Here is a 16690-nt window from a genome sequence, read left to right as displayed (position 1 = left end):
TACGATACAGTGACGGTGGTGATGCATTGTCGAGAAAGCCTCGTCTAGGCACCATTTCGCGTTGGAACTCTACGCGAATGTCGTAGACCTCAAGCCCTCTAATGGCGGTGGATCTAGATGAATTCTCAATGAACCTTTAGAACTATTCCAATCTATGCGATATTAGTTCTGTATGAACAAAAGAAGCAAAATAAAAGAATAAGGAATAGAGAAAAAGGGAAATGATGATTTCTTTTAGTATTGAGATATGACAATTTTAAATATGATAATTTTCGTATAATATTTCGTTTATAGTACGTAGATAGAAATTCTATGATCAAGTAAAATTCGCTAAGGTTATTTTTCATTCTAAACGCACAATACAAATTTCTTCTATTTGATTTTTCAGCTTCATCGTATATCCATGGATTATTTTATAACAAAAATTCGAATGTTTGAAATTAAATGAAAACAATGTCTTTCATTTTTTTTTATATCATATAAAATATTACATAAATTATTTGAAATTCATTAAATATATTCTATTAATTTGCTAATATTATTCGCATAAAAGAATTAACAAATCTACTTGTGTGATTGGAATTACGTTACGCATATAAACAGCGGTGAAACGAATTTGATGCCACTCTTTTGGTTCAGTAGCTTTGCAAAAATTCCCAATATACATACACATTGGGAAACACATCAAAAGATGTCGATATATGATGGGCGAGAACTTACACGCATGCGCGCATACACGCTTGTCCATAAAGCGATACTCCGACAAAGTTAACTTTTTATTCGGAAATATCGGTTCCACACACGCGTGAATACTTTTTCCCTATTTCTATATAGCGACGAGTGTCTTTGTAATTGTGGAAAAAGCCACACATATACTTACTTCGAAATAACCACCGCTGGAAAGCGATGAAAACCGCAATTCAAAAAAGGATCCGGCCACATTTTTAACACATCTCCGCTATTCTGTGTTACGATTAATTCATGACAGCGCCGTCGCGTATCTCTGATGTAGAGTCTCGAAAAATGTGCCTCGTTGTTTCATGTTTGTCGTTAATTGAGTGCTCGTGAGCGAAAGAAAAAAATTCTCTGTTGTAATTAACTGACTATTTTGTGAACATTTCTCGTTATATGCAAGTTTCGTAGAGGTAAATTATATTAATTTAACAGTAATGATGTATAATAAATGTGATAAAACGTGTATTTTGTCAGAATTTCTATTATATTCTGTCGTATTTCCACAAATTATCTTTGTATACGATATTTTTCAGAACATTGTAAGCCAGAATTATTACAAAACACATTTTTTGTCAGAAACAAAAGTAGATTTTTCATATAAATTTCATTTTGAGATATTATTATTTGAAATAAGATACAGATATTAAAAGATGAAAATATATGATCAAACGTGATAATATTGAAATATTCCATTATAATTATGCATAATCGTGAAATCTAATTTTTCTAATAATCGTTTGAAGATCAATTTATGAACAAATGTGAGTTGAATGTATATTGGTATTTATTTCTATTATAGAATCAAACATTTATAAAACAAATTCATATAATATTTTATTATTTCATTCCATCTTTTGCTTGACATGCAAAGATTTAGTTAATAACGATTTTTCAACAAAATAGTTTATAATTGTTCTTTACTTGCGATCAATACTTTAATCTAAACATTCGATCTCTTTCACTCTAATGTCTAATTTATTCAAGGACGAAAAAGATCGATGAAAGAATAGTTACATATAAATTTTTAAATCAGTTATATTTATAAATATATAAAAATTATTTTAATAACAAAAATTTTTTAGATTCGATGCATAAATTGATATATTTAACTTATTAAAAATGACTAATAATAGTGCACTCTTGGAAAGTATATTACAAAAGCATATAATAAGTAAAGAAAGGAGATATAGTGTAGTCTGTGTATAGTCTAGCTGTAAGGTACAATGAAATGCGCGGTCATATCATTGCAAGTTAGTTCAGTTTGGTTTCTTACTGTGTTGGTTACTGGTTGTTCGAAGGCGTCTAAAGGCTGTGCGAAGAACGACCACGTACCGTGGCGAACTTCGATCATGCTTCAACGGATGACTTCCTTTGTTTAAAATCATCCCGTTTGCCTGGTTCGTGGGATTATATCTGCTTGAGCGATCAAGCATCTGAGAATCATCTTGGAACAAATGCTCGGCCATCGATGAATCTTGGCCCTTTCTCTAACCGCCCCCTCTCGCACCTCGGCTCATCAATCCCCACCATTCATAGTCCCCACTCAAAATGTTTTATCTTGAAGTATATTCCATGGAATGCCGTCGGCCGATCCATGGCCTGTGACCAACTACTACAGTCCGGATGAAGGAAATCGTCGTCTATAATTTTTAACTTCTTCCTCTATTGAGCTTGGCAATTATTGTGTATTAATATTAAAGCATTTTAAACTGGTAATTTTTGTTGCAATGATGCGTATAGAGGTTATCTTATGCAGAGTGATATTTTTTTTAATGAAATAATTTAAACTTTATTATTACTTATTAGTTTAGTACTTTTTGAAAAAAAGTTTACGCGCTTATATATAATTTTCTGATATTAATAGTATATAATAACCAGAGATAAATAAGAATGTAAATCTTATTTAAAAAATAATATTAATTAGAATTTATAAGCATGGAATTCTTTTTATTCTTTTTTCTTAATCAAAAAGCATATAATTCCATCCTTATTTTCATTATATATTTGATATTCGATATCTATATCTATTTGATATTTGATATCTTTATTCATATCTGATTGATAAGTATAAAAAAAATAAAGAAAAATATTTTATATGTATTTTATTTCTTATGATGGATAGAATATTAGACTTGAAAATTTCATGTTGCGTGTAAAAAAATATACGATAATTTATCAATATTGATTCATGAAAAAAAAAAGATTCATCATGAATTTGATGGGATTAAAGTGTCATATAATAAAAGTATAAGTTTCGAGAAATTGATTCGCGTATTTGTTTTTAGACAACCAGAACTTATCGTGTAAGAGATATATCATGATATAATGAAACGAATATTTGTATATAGTATATATAGGATACATATATCAATTGAAATACGATATATTTACTTTCCTCGTTCGAAAGACGTTCGGAATTATTGTTTGCTTGTTCAGTGTAGTAAAAAAAAATCGAAACGATTCACATTGAAACTGTTTATTGATTTATTAAAAGTCACGTTTCTTCGTGTTAATCTATGACTACTCCCTCGTACGCCGTTTTTATTCTCAAACTGTGAAAGTTAGGTTATGTCTCTTCTCGGTTATTGTTCGCCTTCATGGAATGTCAGAAATTTGTTTTATATATTTAAAAGAAAGTTTTCTACATACTATAAAAAGAAATTGAAATTTAATAAAAATTATCTTGCCAATGAATGTATTTATGTATTTATATATTTATAATCAGAAATATATTTAAAAACTAAAACAAATCGTTGTGCCTAAAGGCAAAATTTTTTAAGTTAATTGAAGTCGTTCAATTTATTAACATATTTATCATCTATAAAAATATAATGTAGGTACAAATTTCTTGATAAATAATTACATACAATGTAAACAGATTTGCAGAAAGGCATACACCGTATTGTAATCGATTACATAAATAGTTGTTGTTAAATTGCTCTTGAAAGTGCGTTCTGGTATCATTAAACCAACGATTCGTTGCATTTAATTAAGTTTAGTCCGGACAAATATATTTGTTTGCAATCACACCAACAGTTAATACGTGTAAAGGATTAGTAAACCGATCCGCAGATCTGTGGTCATGGTTTGCGCTAGTAACCGAGCAATATTTATGTGCCGGCTCGAAGCATGTGCCACTGCTCAATAACCTTAATTTTCTTAATCGAATAAGACTCGTTGTAATAATCACAGTCTTTTTTTCCAATCAAGCGAGATCAAATTGCATGATACGCTGATAGATTATAATCAAATTCCAGGAAAGAATAAACTCCTCGTTGCAAATTATTAAATTAACAAGTAAACTTTATTTTCGATTGCCTTTTCGAATCTTGTTTATAATATCATATAATTTTTAAAATATGAACGTAACAAAAGTTACATAAAGCAATAAAAAAAAATGAAGCGTTTAGAATCAATTTATCGATGAGATATTTCGAATAATTATTATATTCCATAAACATATGACTTAATGCCATGTGCAGATGTCACTGTTACAGTAGATTCCCATGTACTGGGAGATCCATTTTGTCCAGCAACACGGTGAACGCACAATTGGCGACATTTCGCGACACGAATGCGCAGCCAAATGCCGCGGTGCATCGACATGGCAATTATAATTATTTTGATTCGACATCACACGCTTCGTGGTTCAGTTAAGGCCACTTACTGCTATTCCATGCACTCGTTCACTGTTAATTGGATTTAAATCAATGCACAGCGCGAACAACATTTTGACCTGATGCCCAACGTGCAATAACCCATTAAATATTTAGTCGAAGTATATACCGATTAACGTTACTTACGATCGGCTACCTTCGGCTATTTTCGTCACATTCGGTTAACGTATTCTCGCATATTTCTCTTTCTCAATCCTTTTTTTTTTTATTACATTTTCCTCGAGATTTAAACTTACTCTTTTATTAGCGAATAAATTATGCAGAAGTCGAATATACGTGCCTAGATTCCGGAATCAAATATCAGGAAATAATCAAGAATGAATTATTTATTGGGTCACGCGCGCCCGTCTTCTAGCCGACGGCTGGTAAGAAACGAAGCGATAGACAAGGATCAAATGAACGAAGATGACGCGACTATGTGGTGGGGGGTTAACGGTGAAATGAGAAAGAGACTGGAACGGAGATTGCGAAAAAGAGACGAAGAGATACAAAAATCAGTCATCTTCATTTTGTAGAAATATTAATTACAAATATAATTAAAAATAATTATAGCTATAACAGTTACAGAAGTATTTTAAAAAAGCATGAAAGTTTATGTAATTACTTGCCATCTTTTATTGGATGCCATCTTTTTTACAGTGAGCTTATTTTTTTTCTTCTAACATATAATAAAATCTCGATTTCGACGAAAACGAATAGAGTTCTAATTCTTCAAAATGCAAGCGAAAGAATGAGAAGTGAACTAATAGACAAGTTGTGGAAATAGAAGAGGAAACGAAATAATTCTTTGCTTATTATTATGCACAATCTCTTCTTCTCTTTAAATCGCAATACTTTTGTGTTGCGCACTAATATTTCCATCTTCCGTTCCACCATTACTTTCAATTGTTTCTCCGCGTCGACGTGAACGTTGTCAAATCTTTTCCAGCCCAAAGAAGAACGATCCCCCTATAACCTTTCTACCTACAGTCTGACGTCAGAGGTCAGCACCTCGTCGTTTCCGTTTTAATCGTTGAACCGACTCCGAAAAGCCAAAAGTAATATCTGGTCTGTCGATATCGAATTGCATAACTCCTCCCGTCGTTCGGTCGGCGGAGGAATTCGTTTGAATATAAACGTTAGGTCGGGAGGAGATCACGCGCCATTTCTCACGTTTAGATTCAAAAAATGGATCAGAAATGGGGAGGGAATTCCTTCATCATTCTAAAAGTATATTTGAATATACTCGTTAAGCTTATCTCTAATTCTGAATAAAATAAAATAAAATAAAATATAACGAGTTAACTCGTGCCCCTACGAATTTATCGATCTCGTGGAAAATTCGAAGATACTAACCTAACGGATACCGTGGATTACTTTAAACCTTTCGTGTTACCTTCTCGATAAGAGGGAGAATTGATCATCGATTTCTCGTTCAGGAGTATTCATTCTGTTTTCTCTTTGCTCCCCGACGATGAAACAGCGATGACACTGTCTCTCCTCTTTCCAGACCTGTTTGTATTTCGAAAGATATCCTATCCCGTGTTAAATTATGGATACTCGACTCCTCTCGTTAACGGGGAGCACACAGCTCCTTTGTTTGAGACGGATAAACCTTCGGTTAGCAAACGTTTGTTCCCATTTCGACGTTTTATCTCTCCACTATTTTCGTGATACCATTTCTTTCGTATACTGATTTTTTATGCTCTCGTTTCCCTTCTGGATTCTGCATATCATATCATATATATAATTTTTTTCTAACAAATTTTTAGGAATATTGTTAGTTGTTAGTTAAAATGTAAAACAGCTTTTTTTTTTAATTTGCAAGATTTCATTTGTACGGTTAACTTGGCGAAAAATGCAGAAAAATAAATAAACTGATGATATTTGAGATAAACATGGATAAATTACACGAGGTTGTAAGAAAAACAGCAAAATAGTAATAATAGTAATAATAAATGTAATTACGTAAATATTAATTATATAAATAATGCTTTGAAAAGAAAATTTAAAATTTATCTGCAACGATTATAGCTATATTCGATTGTCGAGTTAATAATCCGAAACGAAGAATCAAATCTATCTAAAAGATAGTGCTATTTGAAATACACATGATAAATAATTTGGTGAAATATTCTTCGTGAAAAGTATAAAATAATTTTTTTTTTATATTTGAAACTTTCTCAAAAACTAAAATTTCTTTGCTTATTTTTACATGTAGAGTAATCGACAATTTCAATTAAGAATTAGCGAATTTCACTTGTGAAATTTGAAAAATGTTTAAACTTGATTTACTTGGAAACTAAGTCTTAAAAATTTTATTCCTTCATAAAGAATCATCTATTATTATGTCACGAATAATGCGAACAATCTTTATATAATACACATGCATATAATATCCAAACATATGATATTTTTATGCTATAATATATATTTTTAGGTGAATTCACCTGATTTAATATTTTCTTGGTGAGCGAACAACTTTTAACATGAATGCAGTATTATACAAAAATGAAAAGAAATCTATTAATATCCGTTACAATTATTTTTACTTGAAAATTATTGTTTGTCACGACAATTATTATCATTTATGAGAAGCAATAAAGAAAATGAATGGAAGTGATAGATTTTAAATTCTTATAATAATGGAATCTATGAATTTCTTATTACCATTGCATTATGAAGATATGCACGAGGTCTCGTTACACTTTATAGTTCTCATTTCGTGGATTCCTAGCCTATCATATTTTTTGCGTAATGGAAAAAGATTTGTTCAGCGGACTGTAAACGGACAAGGTTTTTGCATTTGAAAAATATTCTACTTTCCTAACTTAAAGAAGTCAAGGAAATCAAGTGAAATAAATATAATAGTACGTTGCAAAATATTGATCAACAAGAAATTATATTTATAAGACATTATCGACTTGTTCTTATTTCATCATTACATTACATACATTCACAATGTTATCGTCTCTTACTTTATAGTAATACACATTAATAATCTTATTCATTTGATAGATATAAATTGATTATCTGTTGTGGATAGCACACATATAAATTTAATAATAAGTTAGCTTTTTTACTTTTAAATATTTCATACAAGAATCACAGAAAGAACTAGTAATATTAGTATAGTAATATTGAATCTCTCAATCTCAAATGTATCAATCTATATATTCTCAGCCTTGAGTCACGATATTTTTCATAATTACATATTACATAAATATAATAATTGCTTTGTCCCAACTTTTGTTCACTCAAGCACAATCATGGAACGATCGATAATTGCAGTTCATTTTCTTAAGACGAGAAAAGGAAAACATAAAGTAAAAAAAGAAAAAGAAAAAAATAAGAAGTCCTGTTCACATTGATGGCCTTTCGCGCATCAAAAAACACTCGCCGTTAACGACGCGAACGTGAGAAGAATTTTAATCTTAGCCAAGCAAATGCGGAAGAAAAGAAACGTCCGTGGCACAGTTTCGTTCGTCGCGTATTCATGATAAATTTTCTGATTTAGCTGAAGTCATTTACCCACTTCATTCCATCCGTTCCTCTGTTCTTTTCGTCGTTCCGCGTTCCCTTTCCCCCACCACTTTCGTTCCGCGTCTGTTATTCTTCTTGTGATGTGTACACCGTCGAAGTCGAAACATGTTCCAGTTACGCGTTTCCGTACTTACTTCCCGCGAAGTGGATAGAAGGAGATGGAGAGCGTGCATCCGAGCCTAGCCTCTCCAGTGCCAAGAATAGCCCGGGACGTAATCACGTGCCGCCACTTCTGGTAAAACAGTTTTAACTCCCGGCCGACTTGAATGGAGACGACCAGGCGTGTCGTGTGCCTGTCCCGCACGTGCGCGCCTCGTCTGTTCATTGAACGTGGTATTTTAGCCATGTAATGATTCACGTATGCGAACCCGCTGCACGTCGTCCAGGGAGTATTTTAAAACACGTCACTAGAGGGCGAAGAAACTAGTTCCGAACTTTCGTGAAACTTCAATTTAGAATTTTAAGGTTATGTCGAAAAGATGTTGACTACGAAATGTATTTGCACGTATATTGTTATTCAATAACAATTGTACGTTTCATTTTTCTATAAAATTATTATAATCGTTCGAAAATAATATGATATATAATGAAGTTTAATAAGTAAGTACTATAATATATTAATATTATAGTGTGTAAATACTTTCTGTAGCAACTTTACGCTGAAATTTATAATTCGGAATTTTGAAAGCATCAACTTTTAATATTTGTATTTTGGAGAACCTGCATTGATTTCAAATTTCAATTTGATTTTAATTTGTAAGAATTAATCTTTCGAGATGTAATATATTGTCAATAATCATAAGATTATATGAATTATATAATTATATAATTCAAAGAACAAATAAAGTATAATAATTAGTAATTTTTTATAGATTTATTTTCTTCTAAATTATATTATACATTTTATTATATATAGTAATAAATATTTGACGATTCATGTCATAATTAAAAAGAAATAAATTTCGTTAAAAAATATAGTACAATTAAAGACAGACTCTATATTTATATTATTTATTATTAAAAATCACTTTTTAATTTTATTAACCTGATAAATCAGTGATCTTTTAATCTTTTGCAGATTTGAACAATATGTGCTAACTTTTGTTAGTGTAATCGCATAGAATTCATTGTGTTTCATTTATAATTCGACGCATGTTGTTAATGTTAATTGCACGCAAGTGTAATAACATTAATAATGATAATTACTATCGTGATGTTATAGGACATTGAAACGAGTCGCATACGGTGGATTATATGCAATATAAATAATTTTCTGTTTCCAATAACTGCGAAATATCCAGCGAGAAATAATAATTTTTTTTTGTAGTATTTGTTCGCTTATCGACTTAACGTAATATTATTTACAATATGAAGTGTCACTTAGAATTGAATGTGTTAATTGGTAAAATTTGCTCGAAACTTGTTCAACAATAATTTTAATATACAAATTACTATTTGTTTTAATATTATCTATAAAACTATGAAAATAAAAATGATTAAAAAATTGAAAAAAATGAAAATGATGCTGAAATTTCGAAAAATATTCATAATGATAAAAAAATCCCTTTCGAATCATTAAAAAATACGAGTGTTTCATAAAATATAAAGAAATATAAAAAAGAATTTGAATATAAATCAAGTCATTTTATTAAATTTATCAAGAAATAATTAAAATTCTACAAAATATGATTATTTCTAATATTTTTATTTAAAGATTAATATAATAATCTTAAAATCTCAATTTTTTCATAATGATAACATTAAAAATACGTTTTTTATTAATTATTTTATTTTTTACGGATGCAATATTCCAATATATTCCAATTTATTTATCATGCTTTTTATTGAAGAGTATTTAAAACAAATATACTTATAATATATAGTTATAAATACATTTAAGTAATTAATATTCCATGCATAATCGATATAACCATGTATGCATTATAAAGAGAAATATAAATGAATAGATAGTATCGAATCCACTTCGAGAATCGGTCATTATGAATTTAAAATCGATTCTCTTCGAATTCAATTTGCCAATATGTCACGTATATTTTTCAGATTTCACGTAATTGAACGCGTGTCGGCATCAACGCGTCGTTCAAGCATCGTTTGTATCTACAATTTTTAAAATAACATAGACAAATCGGCAAAATCTCACACTCTTTTATAGTGTATGTATATATATATATATACATACATCTGCATCATAACTTTTCTTTCGTTTTCCTGTCTTTACGTACGATGACTAATGATAAATAAATGCTGATTGACAGATATAGAAATGCTATTTATAATAATGTCTACATAATAGAATCTAATATTTGATATTATCACATTTTTGGTTTATTCTTTTAGAAATCGATAAGTCCGAATAAAATGAAAAGAACATATTGTTTCGATATTGTTTCTCGATATATGGTATACAATGGTATACAATTATAAACTGATTGAAACAATTCGAATGTGTAAATGCTCACTATTATTCCCACCATTTTATAGAATATTCCCGTGACACGTTATATGTTTATTTTAACCTCCTTTTATTTCACTGATTCATGTTCGAGAAAATATATGGAAAAGAAACTTGGTGCCATATCGAGATTAAATTTCTATTGTACTATTTCGTAGTTGTTGCCTGGCTTGGATCCCGATTTTCGAGCAGTTGTCCAATTTTACTACAGTACAGTGGTGCCCTCTTTATGTGCGCAGTTTGCAGCTAAATTCAGATAGTTGATCGCACAAGTGCTTCTGCAAATTTATCGATACGTGAAATAATCGATAAAAATCGATGTTGAATCGTTATGCAATTTATTTCGTTCGAAGCTTATTTCAAGAATTAAAATAATAAAAAAAAAATAAAAAGATTCGTTCGATCTAAACATTTTAAGGATAAAAATGATAAGGATTTTATTTATTAATATCGAGGTATTATTATACAGTGATAAAAATTTTTATACATTATTTCACAAGAAAATTTATCTAATCCAAAAATTATGATTTTATAAATGAATTTTCAAAATAATGTAAACTTTTATTTCTAAATTGTATATAAATATATATTTCTAAACAGAATATTATCTAATTCTTCTTCTAACAGAATATTTTCACCGATAAAACTAATGGAGATTAATCTGTGACGATTTTTGAAAATAATCATCGACCAATTTACTTGCGTTCATGTAAGATCGAATTCTCGACCGCAGAACGTTACGTGTCCTGTTTCAAGCGATACATAATATCTCTGCGTAGAAACGTGCCGAGATTTTATTGAGAAAAAGGGATGGAGAGAGGGCCAGCCGCGACCTCTCTACCGTGTCTTCACAAGCCCTTAATCTCCTCGATTATTTCGTTTGGGGATGCCGCCAACAGATGGTAGGTTCGAGAAGCGGAGAATCAATTTCAAGGAATCTGCCCCCGAGGCTCTTGGTTTCTCTACCAGGGAAGCAAAACGCGGTTAGGGTGAGAGAGAGAGCGAGGAAATATTGGAAATTGCTTGGACGCTGGTAATTATACGGTCCTGACTTCTTTCTCCTTCTTCTTCCTTCTTTACTCTCCTCCTTGGATCACGAAAAAGTTGCAAACCGTAGATCGGGAATACATTCATTATCATAATTCCGCGCAACTGGAAAGGAACAGTATTAGTGCGTCGTTAATCCCTGACTAATTTTGAAACTAATTTTATTCCATTTCCAAATGGCCGTTTTTCGGGCTGTATCATTACCATATCTGAAAAGTTGACCGTATCCAATTTCAAATAGTAGAATAGTATATAGTAGTGATTTCGCGAAATAACCCTTTTACCGAATTTCGAAATTTCGATTTCTGAAACACCGTTGGAAGCGATATTGTTGGAAACTAGTTACAACAGATCCAGGATAGCTCAACTATAGATTGTAGAGAACGATTAAGATACTGTGAGAATACGAATTCTTATTATATGTGGTGGAGTAAGATATAGCTGAAATGATATACAAATAATTGAAATAATAATTGTACAAGAAGCGAATTATAATCACAGATTGTGATTATAAAGATTTTATATAGAGAAAGATTGTGAAAAGAAATAATTTTGATCATTAATAAATTTGTTATAAAGTTAAGCATTATGTGATAATCTTGTTTTTTTCACAATTGAAGAAACATATTTCAAGAATGTATATATATCTAAAAAATAAATATAGCAATATATAGTTAATTTCATTTATAAAATAAACATATGGTTTCAGAAATTCAAACAAGGACATGAGATAAACAAACAGTAAATGAAATAACATGATAAAATATATATATATATAGTAACAGGATAAATAATATCCACAGTTTGCATTTGCTAATAAATCATACACGATTTATTTATTTAGTTTATTTTGAATCAATCGTAAGTTCATAATATAGATTTTGAAATCAAAACAGTTTATAATAAATAGACATTGATGGATCATACTTGGTAAAGAGGTTATCGTCTGGATATTCCGTATTGAAATAAGTGTAATAATAGAATCCTAATTTCATCAATAAACTGCGTTTATACTTTCGTTGAACAATAGAAGCAATAATAAAGACAATATAGACATGAGTGACATATACGTGAGAAGGATAATTGATTAAATTTATCATTAAATTCTGTTTCCTTGTTGTTACCACGCGTCTTGATAGATCGGTTGTTCTGCTAGAAATTTTCAAAGAACAATGGCCGTCACTATGATTGAAATAAAGCGGGAGATGAATTGAGGTATGGGCACGTGCGCGCGCATCAAGTGCACATGAAATTAACAACCGTTTACAATGCTTCCTTTGTGCTTGTCTCGAAAATTTGCGTGCCACAAACTGGTCGGCAAATACTCGTGTATAAATACACGCGACACGCCATCTCGTCCCCGCCCCAATTCTCGTGTCGGTAACGTCGTTTTCAGAACTAATTTTGTCGTGGTACATTTAGACCAGACTGGAACACGGTAATGGCATGCGTGACGCACTAAGGCGCACGCGCACACCTACATGTACTTACATGTATTGTACAAAAAGTTATCTTTCCCGTGGTATATAATGACAGGGAGGGAAAAATATGTTTAGGGCAAACTCATAAATTTCAAGACTTCTCTTACTTCTTAATCTTTGAAAATAGCGTGAAAGTATCGAAAATGTTTGATTTAATGTATTTTTTTGTACATTGACGAAAAACGAAACGTCTAGATTAATAAATAATAGATTGTTTGCAGTGTGTCATTATTGTAATAAAAATATATCAATTTAATATATTTAGAATATTTCAAACAAAAGAAAGAAACAAGGATGATTATTGAATTATCATAATAATGTCATTTTTTTTAAATCTTTTAAACTTTTTAATAAATAATAGTAACGAAAAATAATTTTAAGTGTAAAGATTCAGAAATTCAAAGAAAGTAGGCCGTCAAGAAGATCCACGTAAGCACACGTCATACGGTCAGGTTATGAAAGCGGAAGCTTGTTTTTTTCTCTCCTATTTCTTCCAGAGGTAAGTTGCGAGTAATTGGAGTCCCGTAAGTGTAGTGTCCGTTCGAATTGCTGTATTCGACTTTTCTTCGGAAGCACGAACCTATTGTTCGATCACAAGTGGAAACGTCTGCGAATGCCTAACTGCACTTAACCATCGATTTCGTTCTACGAATGATGCGCTAGACTGATTCAATGTATATGTCTTTTTTCTCTCTTTCCTTTCTCTTTCTCTTTCTTTTATCAGTTTTGTTCTCTCTCTTTTTTTTTTTTTTTTTCAAATGAATCGCGGACTGGGCACGTTCCATGAATGTTCAGCTTTATATTGATCACACGCAGAACAATATCCCTGGAAAAGTTAGGAAAAAAAATTCTCGAATTCTGGTGGAAACAGATTTTATTCAGAGTCAAATGAAAGAGGTGTCGACCAACAGAGAGCGATGGGGCTTAGTGTATATTTGAATAGATTCGAGAATTCATGTAACGATTTTTCCAATTGTGTTCTCCACGAATGATGAACTTTTTTTTTTTTTTTCCTTTATGATAGTCGAATGTTTTAATTTACAGTGCACAGGAAATAATTAGCGAAAATGACTGCAATTGTAAGAATATGTTGGACAGAACAATACCAGTGCCATTTTCTCGTCCATTAAAAACAAGAGAATTTTGAAACTATACAAACGGAATCGTTTTAAAGTTTTTGACCAGCGAGAGATTAAAGTTAGAGGGAGATTAATAAATTGTTGAGGAATTTGAATTTTAAATGATCGTAATTAAAAATTTTGACCATTGTCATTGTTATAAAGAGAAAAATATCCTACCATTTTGAATTATATCTTATTAGATTTTTTTTAGAATTCGTGTTTTCTAAGTGAAAAATTTTTATTTAATTTAGCTTAGCGCTATATATATATATATATGTATAATTTTTTTTCTTTCGTTGATTGTTCTCTAGTCTTTCTATTTATTTTGTTATTAGTTTATTTCGATGTATCATAATTTTTTTGTCCGATTTGTTTTGACCCGTCTTGCTTTTTATAAACTAAAATAAAATAAAAGTGTTAAAAAATTTCTCGATGAAACGAATGATCGAGTTATTTTTTTTTTTTTTTATTAAATCCATGTCTGAACTAGTAAACGTTATTTAATCCTCCCGTTTCATAACATACACAGTGTACGTCACCGTTCTCGATCCAACTCAATAACATGTACCCTCTAGTGTTTCATTGGCCGAAGTTTGTATAGATACATTGGCTATATATACATACACATATACGATATACATATACTATTTTTCTAATCAAATTTCAAAATCTAAAAATCTTTTTAATCGAAATATTAACTATTGTGATTAATGGATATTTATTCTTATTTTTCCTTTCTGCTCTATTTTTCTATACGTATATAGAATATCAAACTTTAAACTGTTTCAAAAATGGCGCTTTTATTAGTTCTTCATCAATCCTATTTGTCGATAAGTTAATATTTTATTTAATTGCTTAAATACTCTTTAATACTATTTAATTATAACTCAATATTATTTAATTATTTAAATATTCGGAATCAACGGAAAGATATCTCGATATAAATGGTATTTATCTTTTAATGTGTTATTTATTCAGTTAATCTTGCAAAATAAATAAGTTCAACGAACTTTTCCTTTCTTTTCCATCTTTTTTTCTTTCTCTCTTTTTTCTCCATGAATGATTTATGAACGTAAAATGTCGTTACGAACTTCTCGACGATTTCCTTCTTTCCTTTTTTCTCTCTCTCTCTCTTTTTTTCATTTCCCAATGCGTATGCCAAAGGAAAACTTTTAAAAAGTTTCTCATTCCATATTTCCATAATGAAATCGTATTGTCACGTAACTCTATCCCACCAGTTTCGTTGGTTTTATCCAGGGACGAACAAATGAACTCAATTGTGCGATAATCGGACGAAATCCATCGAGAAACCGATTATAACACTCGAATTATAACTTGGAAAATAAGCGACGATGTGCTTTTCTTTTTTTTTTTTTTTTTTTTTTTATTATCCTCGAACGAGACAGCGTTAACATATCGCGCACCACCGTAAAAATAGGTCATTTCGACGCACTGCGGAGAGCGAAAGAGAAAAAGAAACATGGCCTGCTATTCGACCACTGGCGATGCTCTTTTGGTTCACGCTCAAATGAAATGTGGAAATTTACGATAAAGCGGGTAATGGCGTTTGTACCGTGTGTGCGCGAAGATATCTTCACCTAAAAACTTTTCTCTTGTGCTTACTTGTCATCCTGTTCCGTGGTGTTGACCCGCCAGCAACACACCTGTTGTTCCATTTTCTCCCCATTAACCAGCCACCATCATTCGCGTAATGATGTCAGAGGTTGAGAATAACGCCATTTTGTTATTACGATTTGATGAAAATTTTGCTTTTTTCTTATTTTTTTTTATTGCAATTTACCAAGTTATTGTTTTCCTTTTTTTTAAATGTTGGACGTTGTTTTTTTATGTATAAGTTTCGTTTAAAATGATAGAGACGCTTAAAATAAATAAAGAAAAAAATTTTTTCTATTCTGATTTATTTATAAGTTAACAATAGTAAGCATTAAAACAAAGTAACGAAATAATCAACGTTATGATAATTTGGGAGATCATAAAATATCATTTAAAATCAGACATATTAAAAGTTACAAGTTTCATGAATTAATCTTTCATAGTTTGAATATTAAATTCAATTTTCATTCATGTTTTCTAATTGTGAGAGCTATCGATTTCAAAATGTTTCAAATAGTGAATTATTATTTCTAAATTATTATTTTAGGTAACCAATACTCAGTAGTAAACTATTTTCATCGATAATTCGAGTGAAAAAACAGATCAACTGATTCCAATCTAACGTAATTTTTTTATATTCTTGCACCATAATATTTATCATAGAAGCCAAGTTTCTAGATAGAAACTTATTTTATATTGGTTACCTCAGAATTTCAAGAAACATCAGGCATAGAATGATTGTTTTTTTTTTATTGTTTCCTCGAAAAAATCGATTATCCACGGTCGAATAATCGCGTCCTGAGCGAGTACCAAGCCACACAAGCGTGGCTTTCATGTGGAAAAAAAATTGCGTCTACGAAACAGGCATAGAAAATAAAAACATTTCTCTCCTCAATAGAGATAACACTGGCCGTCCATTTTAGTTTTGTCCTTCTTCTTCCCATGGAGTACAAATGATTCGTTATTCTGGTAGTCGAAACACGAGCAGAGTTTACGGTTTTATGCGACGATAGAAACCGA

At 30.7% G+C, this 16690-nt stretch overlaps 1 protein-coding gene across 3 annotated transcripts in view; it reads left to right on the top strand.

The window, feature by feature from the left end:
* The window catches only part of LOC108001643 (uncharacterized), a 97852-nt gene that overhangs the window by 20644 nt on the left and 60518 nt on the right, over nt 1-16690 (top strand). The gene's annotated exons all lie outside the window — the stretch shown is intronic.

Source organism: Apis cerana, linkage group LG1, assembly GCF_029169275.1.
Source record: "Apis cerana isolate GH-2021 linkage group LG1, AcerK_1.0, whole genome shotgun sequence".
NCBI classification, from domain to species: Eukaryota; Metazoa; Arthropoda; class Insecta; order Hymenoptera; family Apidae; genus Apis; species Apis cerana.
Note: the sequence above shows the minus strand (reverse complement) of the source record. Positions and strands in the feature narration are given on the sequence as shown.